The sequence below is a fragment of the Notechis scutatus genome, chromosome 10 (assembly GCF_049901735.1).
Source record: "Notechis scutatus isolate UNSWTSFEM ecotype Mainland chromosome 10, rNotScu1.2, whole genome shotgun sequence".
Taxonomy (NCBI): domain Eukaryota; kingdom Metazoa; phylum Chordata; class Lepidosauria; order Squamata; family Elapidae; genus Notechis; species Notechis scutatus.
Genome location: NC_142018.1, coordinates 12750027 through 12764017, shown reverse-complemented (window position 1 = coordinate 12764017; position 13991 = coordinate 12750027). Strand labels below are relative to the sequence as shown.

At 45.1% G+C, this 13991-nt stretch overlaps 1 protein-coding gene across 1 annotated transcript in view; it reads right to left on the bottom strand.

Moving 5' to 3' along the window:
* The window catches only part of BCORL1 (BCL6 corepressor like 1), a 63723-nt gene extending 49732 nt beyond the window's left edge, over positions 1–13991 (bottom strand). The window contains 1 exon segment of the mRNA XM_087972357.1: positions 13871–13991. The gene's annotated coding sequence lies outside the window, so the exon portion shown is untranslated.

Genomic DNA, 13991 nt, shown 5'->3' with positions numbered 1-13991 from the left:
CCATTCGCCAGGCATGATTCGGGTTGCCAAAATGGAACCGTTCACACACAAGGTGTGAAGGAGAGTGAAGTTTGGGAGAAGCCTGACTGTTTGCAGAAGTACAATTACAGGTAGACCTCAAGTTACACATGTAATGGAGCCTGCCGATCACAGTCATAAATCACGGCAGTTGTGACCCACGTAAGGGATCCAATTTTACAACCTTTTTAAAGCAACACCACAGTCATTAAGTGAAACCATTCTTTGGTGTGGGCTGGTTTTGCCAAAATCTGGAAACGAATGCCAGTTTTCAGCAAAAAAAACATCATAAAAAGCATTCAAGTGACTCTGGGACACTGCATAGGAGCATAAATACAGACTGGTTGGTGACCACTTCAAATGCAGTCACTTCAACCATCAGAACTGGATTATAAATGCCCCAGGGACATCTTTCATAACTTGGAACAGTCGCTAAGGGACTGTTCGTAAGTCAAGAACTCTCTTTATTTGGATCCTGGAGGTGCAGTCTTCCAGGCTGAAGGTTAAGAAATGGTTGGGGCAGAAGCTACATTTACTATTAGGCCTCTATAACTAAAACCAGCCATCTGGTTCACAGTATCTTCCACTTCTCCATTCTCTATACTCTCCATTTAAGCACAGGTGGTCCTTGGCGTACATCCACAATTGAGCTCAGAATGTATGTTGCTAAATGAGAAACGGACTATGTCCCCTTTTACGACTTTTCCTGCCACGTCTGCTGAGCGAATCCACGGCAGTTGTTAAACGGGCAATCCGGTTGTTAAGCGAACCTGGCCAATCCCTGAGGACTTGGCTTGTCAGAAGGTTGCACATGAGCCACTATTACTGTTATTATGTGATTATTATCAATGATAGGTATATTGTGATTAACATGATGCTTGTCGTCTTTTTGTTGCCTAAAACCAACTGTACTCAGACAACACACCATTCATAGAGTTTTTTAGGTTTATTAAAGAAAAATGTATCACACGCACACACACACGCACACATATATAAAAGCGAAATACTACTCACACGTCATCACAAAATCTCCAGAACTGTAAAGCCTACAAACTTGAAATTTAACACTTATGTTCCTCTTGGCTTTTCGATGCTCACTAAGAAAGGATTTTTCAAAATGACCATCAGAGCATTAGTATTTCCTATATTATTATTATTATTATTATTATTATTATTATTATTATTATTATTATTATTATTATTATTATTGTTGTTGTTGTTGTTATTGTTGTTATTGTTATTATTATTATTATTATTATTATTATTATTATTATTATTATTATTATTATTATTAACACGCTCTGATGCTAAGGAGTTCTACTCCCCCTCCCCACTTGAAAAATTAAGGCAATAATTGTCTTGAATCAAACAGTACATTTGTGATTTAGTTCTATATATAAAGTGGCATTTTTAAACTAACTTAATATATGTTTTAAATAGGTTTTAGACTAGGTTTTTAATTATTATTATTACTTTAATTATTTTACTTTTTAAATACTGTGTAGTGTGATTGTGATATGGTGTTTGGGGCACTGTGCTGGAGTAGCTTTCAAATTTCATTGTACTTTGAATGCAATGACAATAAAAGCTATTCTATTCTATTCTATTCTATTCTATTCTATTCTATAAAAAAACCAAATGCAAAACACAAGCAGAGGAGAGGAGTTTCAGTTTCAGAGCACCAAGCAGCTTTAGTACAGAACAGTTGAGCTAAGCCACGCCCAGGCTCCTTGCTGTCTCCTTGCTCACATAGCAAATACTATTTCACTTTCCAAACAACCCTCAATTCTCTCACACACTGACAGGACGCTAACCAAATGAATACCGATGGATGCTGGTAAGCAGAGGCAGAATTTTTCCCCTTATTTTCCTCTCCAAAAACTAAGCCCGACCACGGGTATAGCATGGGTATCAAGCTAGTGTGTGTTGCAAAGATGATCAGGTGACCCTGGGACACTAAATATGAGTCAGTTGTCAAGCATCTGGATATAAATCCCATGACTGTGGGGATGCTGCAATGTTTATTAAGTGTGAAAAACGGTCATAAGTCACTTTAGTGCCATGTTAAATTCGGACGTTCACTCAATGAACTGTTGTAGGTCGAGGACTACCAGTAACATCCTCACAATACAATATCGGCCTTTCATCTAAATCACAGAATAACAGAGTGGGAAGGGACCTTGGAGGTCATCTAGTCCAACCCCCTTTGCACCATACATCTGCGAAGTAGTAGTTAACGGAAGGGAGCTACCGTCCTCCAGCCCATATCTGGACATCGTTAAGTTTCTTCAGTGCCACACTGAATTACTGGAGGTGATTTAAATTGGGGGTCCCCACCCCCCTTTTGGAACCGGTCCCCACGAGCAACAGACACTAGGGGAAGTTCCCGGCACTTGTGCAAATGGAACTGTTGTAAGTCGAGAAGTACTTGGACTTTCCCTACTATCATCTGTTGGAAAGTGTTGTCTTGGTGCTACAATGGACAGATCGGTGTGTGTGTGTGTGTTTGTGTACGTGTGCGTGTGGGGGTTGCGTGTCATGCTAAAGACCCAGATTGTGCTTCTCCGAAGAGGGAGGGGGTGGCGGTAGAGCGAAAGACGGAACTCAAAACGCCTAAAGCAGAGATCCCCAACCTACTTATCGTATCGTATCGTATCTATCTATCTATCTATCTATCTATCTATCTATCTATCTATCTATCTATCTATCTATCTATCTATCTATCTATCTATCTATCTATCTATCTATCTATCTATCTATCTATCTATCCACCCCGCAGACCTGGAATGCTTCAGATACATTCTCACACCCCTTACAACAGGAAATAATTACATGCACATCGTTCTGCATATAATTTTGAAAACTTCTAAACTCAAGTTTTTGCGCCCCTGGAATACTGTCTCGCAACACTAGGCCTAAAGAGATCTGGATCTAACGAGTAGAGAATGAACAAATGACATCTTTTTTTTTTAGAAAGAGAGAGAGGGAGGGAGGGAGGGAGAGAGAGAGAGGGAGAGGGAGAGGAGAGAGAGAGAGAGAGAGAGAGAGAAAGAAAGAAAGAAAGAAAGAAAGAAAGAAAGAAAGAAAGAAAGAAAGAAAGAAAGAAAGAAAGAAAGAAGGAAGGAAGGAAGGAAGGAAGGAAGGAAGGAAGGAAGGAAGGAAGGAAGAAAGAAAGAAAGAAAGAAAGAAAGAAAGAAAGAAAGAAGCAAGGAAGGAAGCAAGGAAGGAGGAAACTCAAACGGAGTCATCTGAAAGAGGGTATTGCAAGCTGCGGGCACCCTCCGGGAGTTCAGCCCGAGCTGCAGCTCTTTGCTGCAGGTGCCACTTGGTCAATCTCCTGCGTGTTATGACATGCCGTGGGTTCCTGCAGCCCTAGATCAGGGGTCTTCAAACTAGGCAAGTTTTTGACTTTGTGGACTTCAGCTCCCAGAATCCCTGAGCTAACACGACTGGAGGAGGAATTCTGGGAGTTGAAGTCCACAAGTCTTAAAGCTGCCAAGTTTGAAGTCCCCCTGCGCCTAGTTCCTGCTTCACTAAGATCGCGTGTTTTGGGGCCAGCTCCATGGCCTCTACATCATCCGGAGCTTAAGCAGCCAAAGACTTTCACCCCCCTCTTTGGCCAGTTGAACCTTCCCAAAGGAACCGATTCCTGCTCAGCCGGAATCCCAAGCGGCGCAGGATCTATTCCAAGCCTGATCCTTGCGGATTGACAGCCGATTTGAGCTCCTGCTGGCTCAAACCCAGCAAAGCAGAAAACTTCCCAAAGCCGGCGAAACTCAAAATTGGAAAGAATGCCTTTCTTTCATCCTCAAACGCTCCCTGCAACCCTCGTTCAAAAACAGGCAGTCCTTCACTTGCAATGGTTCATTTGCTGACCGTTCGAAGGGACGGAGGCAGTGGAAAACCCAACTTACGACTGGGTTTTCAGAGTTACGACCTTTGCAGCATCCCCATGACTGCGTGATCAAGATTCAGATGCTTCGCAACTGACTCGTGTTTAATTTTGATATCTACATATATAATATTATATTTTTATATGTATTTTATTTGCTTTCTCTTTACATGCAATATGGGTTTAACGAACAGGCAGCCGACTCGCGTTTATGATGGTTGCGAGGTCACATGATCCCCTTTTACGACCTTCTGACCTACCAAGTCAATGGGAAAGCCACATTCACTTAACAACCGAATTACTAATTTATCCAACTGCAGTGATTCTCTTACCAACAGTGGCAGGAAAAATGGGGCAAAATTCACTTAGCAAATGTCTCGCTTAACAACAGGAATCCTGGGCTCAATTGCAGTCGTGAGTTGAGCACTAGCTGTAAATACGAATTGCCTACTTATTACATACTCTCCTCTGTCCAGAGCAGAGGGTGGTATTCAGCTGGTTCGGACCAGTTGTGGAGAACCGGTAGCGTAAATTTTGAGTAGTTTGGAGAACCGGTAAATACTGCCTCTGATTGGCCCCGCCCCCATCTATTCCCCGCCTCCTGAGTCCCACCTGATTGGCTGGGTCTTCTTTGGTTGCCCTGCACCGGAGAATGGAGCTGGAAAGCAGGTTAGTGGGGTGGGGAGGGAATGGGGATTTTGCAGTAACCTTCCCCTGCCATGCCCACCAAGCCATGCCCACCAAGCCATGCCACACCCACCAAGCCACGCCCGCAGAACCAGTAGTAACAAAATATTTGAATCCCACCACTGGTCCAGAGCCTCTTGTAACCAGTTTGCAAAAGTGAGTCTCCAGTGTGAGTCATGGTGATTACAGGGTTACATCCAGGCAAGGTTCGTTGCTTAAGAATAGAACGTGTTTTGTGTGTGTATCTATGTGTGACTGTCTGTTTGTACTTCCCAGCTGAGCTGTAACTGAAGGATTTCCTCTTGGTCTTCCATCCAAGTATTAACTTGCTTCTTTCCTACTGCTCAATTGACAAGAAGCAACTGATAGAATCAAGAATCAAGATAGGACCAAGGAGAAATTTCCTAACAGCGAGAACAATTAACCAGTGGAACTGCCTGCCTCTGGAAGTTGTGGGTGCTCCAACACTGGAGGCTTTTAAGAAGAGACTGGACAACCATTTGTCTGGAATGGTATTGGGCTTCCTGCTTGAGAAGGGGTTGGACTAGAAGACCTCCAAGGTGCCTTCCAACTCGGTTAATCCGTTTATTTCGAGGGATTGGCCAAATTCGGTACACATCCCACCTTTCTGTGGGGCTCTTAAGAAGAAGAGCACATGTTTCTCATCTTGAAAGTAAGTTTATTCTCCCAGGAACTTTCTCTGATGCTTAAAAGAAAATATGCAGCCAGCAGAGAGGTGTCTGGAGGACCAAAAACTTTCTTGTGTGCTGTGGGAGAGGCGAGACGCATCCCTTCTAACAAACGAAGAAAGTGCCCTCAAGGACACACAAAATTTTTGTTTTCGTGCCATTATCTAAAGCTCTGGCAACCCCCACCCTGCTACATCTACAAGCTAATGTCTACCTATTTTGGCTTTCCAATACGGTAAGTTTTTTTTTTTCTCGTGTCCCATTTAAAGGAAAAGAAGAAGCAAGTGTACATTGGAAGAAATCCTAATCATTTTTTTTGCTCACATCTCAAATTTATATGCTCTTAACTTTATCTGCTTGGAAAACATTTTTTTTTCTCTTCCATCCTTCTGCGTGAACTTATATTTTGGATAGCATCTAATAAGAGATTCCGCCACTAGAAATATTAAAAGAGATGTTTTTTTTTCTTCTTCAAACAAGTGGATTCAAAAACAAATTGATATCTTTCAGCTATTTTGTAAACTACGATTGACTTTGCTGACTAGAGATAATGTCAGTTGTGGTCTGATACAAGGGAGCACCAGATTGGTTAGAAGAGATCTGGAGATTTGATAGGAAGGATCTTCTAGAGAGGCAGGGTAGCTAGCTGAATAGAACAGCAGTTGAGAATATGTCTGATTTCAGTTTCTATTTTGCCATGAAATTCAGGAGATGAGTTTATTACATCATCCTGTGATATCTTGGTTTTGGTCTTAACGTATTGTGGGAAGTCAACCAATTGGGTTCTATGATTAAAGAAACCGTGGTGGAGTCAATCACAACTGGCTTGATTTATAAATACGATTTACAAAATGGCTCGAGTTCTTAACAACATGCTAAGATGAAACGAGACATGCTGCAGCTTGGCAAGAAGAACTGGATCTAGGACAAAGTTGTTGTGTGTGAATAAAGGCCGAAGAACGGGTCCATGACAGCTGCTTTGATTCCTTGCAGGAAGAATAAGGATGGAAGTGTCAGATGGATAGGCTCTGCTATTATTTTATTTGTGAAGTTCAAGCACAGATTTCCGTAACGGAAAAGGATGGCAAAGAAGAACTCTCATGTTGCTGAGAAGGGGAATGGCTTCAGAAATAATACAAGAAGTACGAAAAATTTAAGAATAAATGTTTCAGAGTCTCAATTGTTAACTCATGGCAATTTCCAGGACAAGTCACTGCTGTTTTCTTGGCAAGATTTCAGAAGTGGTTTGCCACTGTCTCCTTCCTAGGGAAAGGGGGGAGGGAAGGAAAGAGAGAGAGAGAGAAACAAAAAGGAGAGAGAGAGAGAGAGAGAAAGGACAAAGAGAGAGAGAAACAAAGAGGAAAGAGAGAGGAGAGAGAGAAAGAGAAAGAGAGTGAGAGAGAGACTGGCCCAAAGTCACCCAGTTCAGGGGTCCCCAACCACCGGTCCGCGGACCGGTACCGGTCCTTGGAACAAGTCCTACCGGGCCGCTGGCTTGCTGGCGCCGCCATCTTTTTGATGAAAAAGTGCTTCCGGTGAGCTTTTCCGGGTAGAAAGCTCACCGGAAGCACGTTTTCATCAAAAAGATGAGCGGCATGCGCTTCGTGAGCTTTTCCGGTAGAAAGCTCACGGAAGCACGTTTTCATCAAAAAGATGGCGGTGCCAGCGCTTCCGGTGAGCTTTTCCGGGTAGAAAGCCATTTCTACCGGAAAAGCTCACGAGCTGCGCCATCTTTTGATGAAAAAGTGCTTCCAGTGAGGTCACCGGAAGCACTTTTTCATCAAAAAAGATGGCGGCGCCCAGCTGATGCCGTACCGGGCGCGGCGCCTAGCTGATGCCGGTACCGGGCCGCGGCGTAAAAAAGGTTGGGGATCACTAACCCAGTTGGCTTTGCACCTAAGGCAGGACTAGAACTCCCAATCCCCTGGTTTCTAACCGAATGCCTTAACCCTAACACCAAACTGGTTCTCTTTGCTCATCTAACCCTCAGTAATAAAACAGTAATGAAAGCAAATTATAAAAGTAATAAAAACAAGGATATGCAGTAGTTATAGAATCTGGCTTGACGATATGGGACAGAAAGGAAGAACAGAAAACCAGAAGGATATGGGAACAAACCGCATAGAATGGGAAGGCATATGCTCCATTCGTGAGAACCTCAATTCAATTCACCATTTCAGTGGAATGGTACACAGGATCTGCTAGATCTACCCAGCAATATTTTGTGGTGTAGTTCCTCCTTACAATATCATACAATATACAAAGATCAGAGTCCAGGGAAAGGCTAGAAACAGATGGAGCGTGAAAATCTTGATTCTACCGAAACGGGAGCGAAGGTTGCTATTTTATTAATTCAGTTGCCGACTCCACTTGGGGTCTTGCATAATGCAAAATGAAAGCCCAGCAAAAAAAATAAATTGTATGAAGAGCAAGGACGCCATAGAGCAGAGGTCGCCAACCAGTGGGCTGGGGACCACTGGTGGTCCGCGAGAAAATTTTGGTGGTCCGCAGAGAAATATCACACCCCAAAGCAATTAATCTAGGCTGTGCAGGAACACAAGGCTGCGCCGCCCACATGGCCCGCGGGACCACAAGGCTTGCATTGCGCACAACACGAGGTAGTGAGGGGAGGGTGGGAAGGGAGGAGGGGGGAAAACTTGCCCCACTCACCCACGCACCTCGCCTGGCCACTGGGCTGCTTCTTTCCGCTTTTTTCTTCTTCTTTTGGCTGCATGCAAGGAAAGCAGCAAAAGTCTTTCTTTCTCTCACCCCAAACTCTGCCAGAAATGAGTCTTTGTGACCCTGCAAGGCCTCCTGTTCCAAGAGGCTGTGCCGGCAAAGACTCATTTCTGGCGGAGTTTGGGGAAGTTTGGGGGAGAGAAAGAAAGAAAGACTTCTGCTGCTTCTGCTGCTTTCCTTGCATGAAGCCAAAAGTCTCTCTCTCTCTCTCTCTCCCCCTGAGAACGGAGATGGTATCCTGCCATCCCAAATAAAGAATGACCGATCGGTAGGAAAACAGGGTGGAGAATTTTCCTGCAGACTTTTTTGGGATTTTGCAATTTTAACCATTTTTTTTTTTTTTTGCCGGGCGTTCATTTTGCATTATGCAAGACCCCAAGTGGAGTCAGAACCGAATTAATAAAATGCAGCCTGGATTAATTGCTTTGGGGAGTACTTTGGGGGTGACATTTCTCTGCGGAGCACCAAAATTTTCTCATGGGCCACCAGTGGTCCCCAGCCCACCGGTTGGCGACCACTGATCTAGAAAATTGCCCACGGTACCATAACAGAGTTCTTGTTTTGTTTTTTAAAAATGAAAGAGATGGGAGGGGGCAGAATCAGAGCCAAAGTATGCACAGAACATAAAGGGAAAAACTAGGAATAATATTTAAAACTATCTTCTTCACCTGGGTATTTTTCAGGTGACTGCAACCCACAGGATATGGTGGGAATCAAAATTCAACAGAGCTGCAAGTCTACCCCAGCCTTGAGGACATTACGTTTCTACCAGGGGTGGGATTCAATTTTTTAACAACCGGTTCTGTGGGCATAGCTTAGTTGGTGGGCATGGCTTGGTGGTCAGGTGACTGGCTGGGCGTGGCCAACTCAACATCACTCACATCGAGGCACGCATCTCCTCGCTTGGCCTCTCATGACTGTGGGGATGCTGCAACAGTTGTAAGTGTGAAAAAGGGTCATAAGTCACTTTTTTCAATGCCATTGTAACTTTGAATGGTCATTCCACACAAGCAAAGTACCAGCAAAGGAGGGGAAAAAAACCTCCAGAGAAGTTCCTGAGACAGGAAGTCTAGTCCTGCCAAGAATGTAATAAGGGTTAATGGAGAGACAGTTTCTGTAAGCAACACCAGAATGTTTCCTTCCTGCCTTCCTTACAGGATTAGGCCAGTAATTTCCTCTAACAACTGGTTCTCCAAACTGCTTAGAATGTTAACAACCGGTTCCAGCGAATAGGTGCGAATTGGTAGAATCCCACCCCTGGTTTCTACCACTCTGTGGGACAAATTAATTAAGCATTTTACTTCTTCTGAAGATCAGATCAGACTCTCTTCAGCAAGTGTTTTAACATTATTCGAGGATGCTTTGATTTCCGAGGGGTAAGTCTGAATTAATTCCTCGTATTTTAAAATATGGGAGCTGTGTTGCCAATGTGATGCCTGACATTTTAAATAAAAGAGGAAACACCGTTTATAAGCACAAAGTTTATAAACGGTGTTTCCTCTGGGAAATGAATGTGAGATTTGCAATGGTTTTCTTATTTTGTATTCACACAAACAGCCACTCTGGGTGAAAACTGGGGGGAGGGGGGAGGAGAGAAACAATGGCTGGATGACATCTAGGGACCCCACAAAATAAAGTGCGACTTTGAATCTGGGATTAGTTTCGCACAACATGTTAAAATATGGTAAGCTATTTTGCACTTCACTGGGCAAATCTGGCCAGTGTTGTTACTCTGTGTTGCAAATCTAAGCCACATAGGTCAGCATGTTGTGGGGAGACAGACACTCTTCTTCTGAGAAGGAAATTACACACTAAAAAATGTCATTCTCAATCGCTAAAAAGAAAGACACATTAATCTGATTTTGTACCAGAACTGGATTTTGCTTTGCTTTGCTCCTTTAATCATGAAAAGTTTGTGTGAACTTTGAGTTAATTTAATAAAATATTGCCCCAGCACTCGTGTAAGAGATGTAGTCCTTTCTCTGTACAAGGTAACTATTTTTCACATTCAGAAAAAAAAACACCCAATTCTTTCACATTCTGTCTGCTGCCCAGTGAATAGGGAAGAGTTTTTCAAGCCGAATAAGATTGTCAACTGAATTTGTCCATTTATTCTGATGGCAAACAGATGCCTGCATGTTATAAGAAAATACAATAGATAAGAATCCCTTTAGCATTTGGGGTTAGCCTGTCCTAAATTCTTTAATATTACTATAATATTATAGAGAAGCACCTGCCACGTTGTTGGAACTTTTGTTTTTAAAAAAGTAGTTTCTTATTGCTTTTCTTTTTCAAAATAACATGTATTTTCCAAGTAACATGTAACCAATATCAATAACGTCTGAAAACTACAGCATGGAGATTGCAAGCAGGACATTAACAAAATATATTAATTGGGAAAAGACATTCCTGCATATGAACAATTCTTTTGATGAGTTTGAACAAATGCTAAGGATGACAGATCAGAGACCTACACAACATCACCTAGTCTATACAGCTGTGCCTTTCAGACAAGTTGGAGTGCAGCATCCATCCTCCCCTTCCACCTTCGGTGGAAGTGATGGAAGGGGTGGAAGTCTAGGATGATGGGAGTTGTAACCCATCATGTCTGGAGATCACAGAGTTATGAAAGGTTAGAGTGCTAACAGAAGAACCAAACAGAAACGGTATTTCCATGGAAAGTTTGGGATTCATCAGTAGTTTGTTAATTTCCCCCCCATTTTCCTTGGAAAGTTGGTTACTTGTCATATGTAGGCAAGGAGGAGGAGGAGGAGGAGGAGGAGGAGGAGGAGGAGGAGGAGGAGGAGGAGGAGGCAGGAAGGAAGAGGAAGAGGAGGAAGAAGAAGAAGAAAAGAAGAAGAAGAAGAAGAAGAAGAAGAAGAAGGAGAGGAGGAGGAGGAGGAGGAGGAGGAGGAGGAGGAGGAGGAGGAGGAGGAGGAGAAGGAGGAGGAGGAGGAGGAGGAGGAGAAGGAGAAGGAGAAGAAGAAGAAGAAGAAGAAGAAGAAGAAGAAGAAGAAGAAGAAGAAGAAGAAGAAGAAGAAGAAGAAGAAGAAGAAAAAGAAATCACACAGGTGAGTTTCATTTCCTGACACAGGCCAGCAAACTGGTCCTTGGGAAAAAAATATATATCTCCATGGAACTGGTCCCTGGTGCCCAAAAAGTTGGGTGGCCACTGATTTAAATAAATCTGTGAGTGATGTCCCTTCTCTCTCCTGGCTAGCTTTACCCCTGGGGGGGAAATTATACCCTTGAGTCGCCATGGGCGAAGAGGCAGCAATATAAATCAAATAAATAAATAAAATGAGGCACAGGCAGGTGGTAGATTGGATTGAAAAGGAAGCCAATGGTTATGTCTGCCATTTCAGCATCAGGATGCTGCTGGCTTTACGATTATTAAAAGGAGAAATTAACCAGGTGGCTGTGGACATGCAGGTTAAAGGGAAAGGGGGGGGGTACCTACATCTGGCCTGGAAGCCCCCATGCCGAGTCCTCCAGTGGTTGTTTACGCTTGTCTAACCTGAATGACTTTCTCAGCACCGCTGCGGATAGGATGAACGGTTGCAGGAACGGGATGCCTCTAGTCTCATGCAAAGAAGGATTGGGGTGACAGGAAAGCAGTCTTCCGATATTTGAGGGGCTGCCCCAGAGAAGAAGGGGTCCACCTATTGTCCAAAGCACCTGAAGGCAGGACAAGAAGCAACGGATGGAAAGTGATTGAGGAGAGGCGCAACCTAGGAGACATTTCCTGCCAGTGAGAACAATTAACCAGAAGTGGTGGTTGCTGTGCCATCCCTGGAGGTTTCAAAGGAAAGACTGGGCAGCCCTTTGTGTGGAATGGCACAGGGTCCCCTACTCGGGCAGGGGGTTGGACTAGAAGACCTTCAAGATCCCTTCCGACACTATTGTGTCAGTCAGTCTCAGCCCCTCTGGGAGACAACGCCTGAAAAGAAAACTGTCTGACTGACGGAGAAACTTCTCCAGGCCTGGAGTTGGCCTTGGGGGAAACCAAGGTACATCCGCAGGGACAAGGCAAAGAGGCCTTCTCGGTGGTGGTCCTCAACTCGCTTCTCCCAGGGGAAGGTCAGTTTTGTTTAGAAGCCCCCTTGGACTCCGTAAAAGCCTTTGAAGCAGGATCTGGGGAAAAGCTGGCTGATTTTGACAGGCCCTGCTTCCTGTTGGGATGTCTCTCTCTCTCTCTCTCTCTCTGCATCTCTCTCTGTCTCTCTCCGTGTGTCTCTCTTTCTCTCTCTTTCCGGCATGGTTTTTTTTTTGACCCTCCTTGCATTTTCGTACCAAGAGTCAGGAATGAAAACACAAGCCTTTATCCCAGCCAGGGCAGAGAGAAACGTTCAAAGTTAAACGAAACGGGGCCACTCTGCGCATATTATAACTGGTCTCCAAATGCCTTTGTTTCCCCTGACCCCCTCCCCCCAAAAAAAAAAAAACAAAGGGGAAAGAGCCCAAGGTGTGTGTGTGTGTGTGTGTGTGTGTGAAGGGGGGGGCGGTTATTCCCTCCTAAAACCCAGCAGGCTCCCCCTGGGCAAGCTGCAATCCTAATACACACTTTTTAAAAAAATAACAAAACCACATCTCTCTGGAAGTTGCCCTCGGAAGTTGTGGGAGCTTCATCCCTGGAGGCTTTCAAGAAGAGACTGGACTGCCATCTGTCAGAAATGGTGTGTAGGGTCTCCTGCTTGGGCCGGGGGTTGGACTAGATGACCTACAAGGTGCCTTCCAACTCTGTTAATCTATATAAGGTTCGCTGAGTTTTACTCCCCAGGAGGTGGGGGGGGATCATATTTGACTGCCACAGGCTATAACTTAGAAAGGCACCCCTCCATTCTCCAGCTTCTTGTGTTTACCCAGATAGTTGGGGGCAAGAGGCTGACTCTGTAAACCGCTTAGAGAGGGCTGTAAAGCACTGTCAAGCGGTATATAAGTCTAAATGCTATTGCCCTTCCTTCCTTCCTTCCTTCCTTCCTTCCTTCCTTCCTTCCTTCCTTCCTTTCCTTCCTTCCTTTCCTTCCTTCCCAGTGGTTAGAATACAGTTTTGCAGGCTGACTCTGCCCACAGCCAGGAGTTTGATCTTGACTGGCTCAGGGTTGATTCAGCCTTCCATTTTTCCAAGGTCGGTAAAACGAGCATCCAGATTGTTGGGGGCAAGAGGCTGACTTTATAAACCGCTTAGAGAAGAGCTGCAAAGAGGTATACAAGTCTAAGTGCTACTGGAGTTGACTCAGCCTACCGTCTTTCCGAGGTTGGTAAAACGAGGACCCCAGATTGTGTGTGTTGGGGGGGGGGGACTGTAATAATAGGCTGACTCTGTACACCGCTTAAAGAAGGGCTGTAAAAGCCCCGCGAAGCGGTCTACAAGTCGAAGGGCGATCGCTAGGAAGCCATGCTCAAGCCCCACTCCGCGATCCCCGTCCCGACACCGTAAACAAACAAACAAACAAACAACCAGAGGCTTCGGATGTTGCCTTGTTGGTTTGCGTGAACTCGGCCAGAGCGGGCTAGCTCGGCAGCCCGGGGTTCCGCGTGTATCCCCTAGAGCTCAGCCAATCGTGCCTTAGTTTCCCCATTCCAAATCAAGGCTTAAGAAACCCCGGTTTAGCACGACGTGGGACAGAAGAAGGGGTGAAGGGGGGAATCTCCCGCGGATCGCCCCCAATGTCCGGAAACTTTTCTTCACCCCCCCTACCCTTCCCTAAAGTTGGCTGGACTCGGCTGGGGGGTGGGAAGGAAGGACGGAGCCAGGAGGGGTCCGGAGCCGAAGCGATGCCGGCGCGGGGCTGGGTCAAGGGGAGCCGCAAGCTAGCGCGGAGAGGGGGGGGGGTTGTCTCACCTGGCCAAGGCCAACACGTGCCTTCTCTCAGGCTCGGCTGGCGCTGACATCGGCCGGCGGCGGCGGCGGCGCTTCCTCCTCCTTCTTCTCCTCTTCCTCCTCCTCTCCGGCCAGCAGCTCC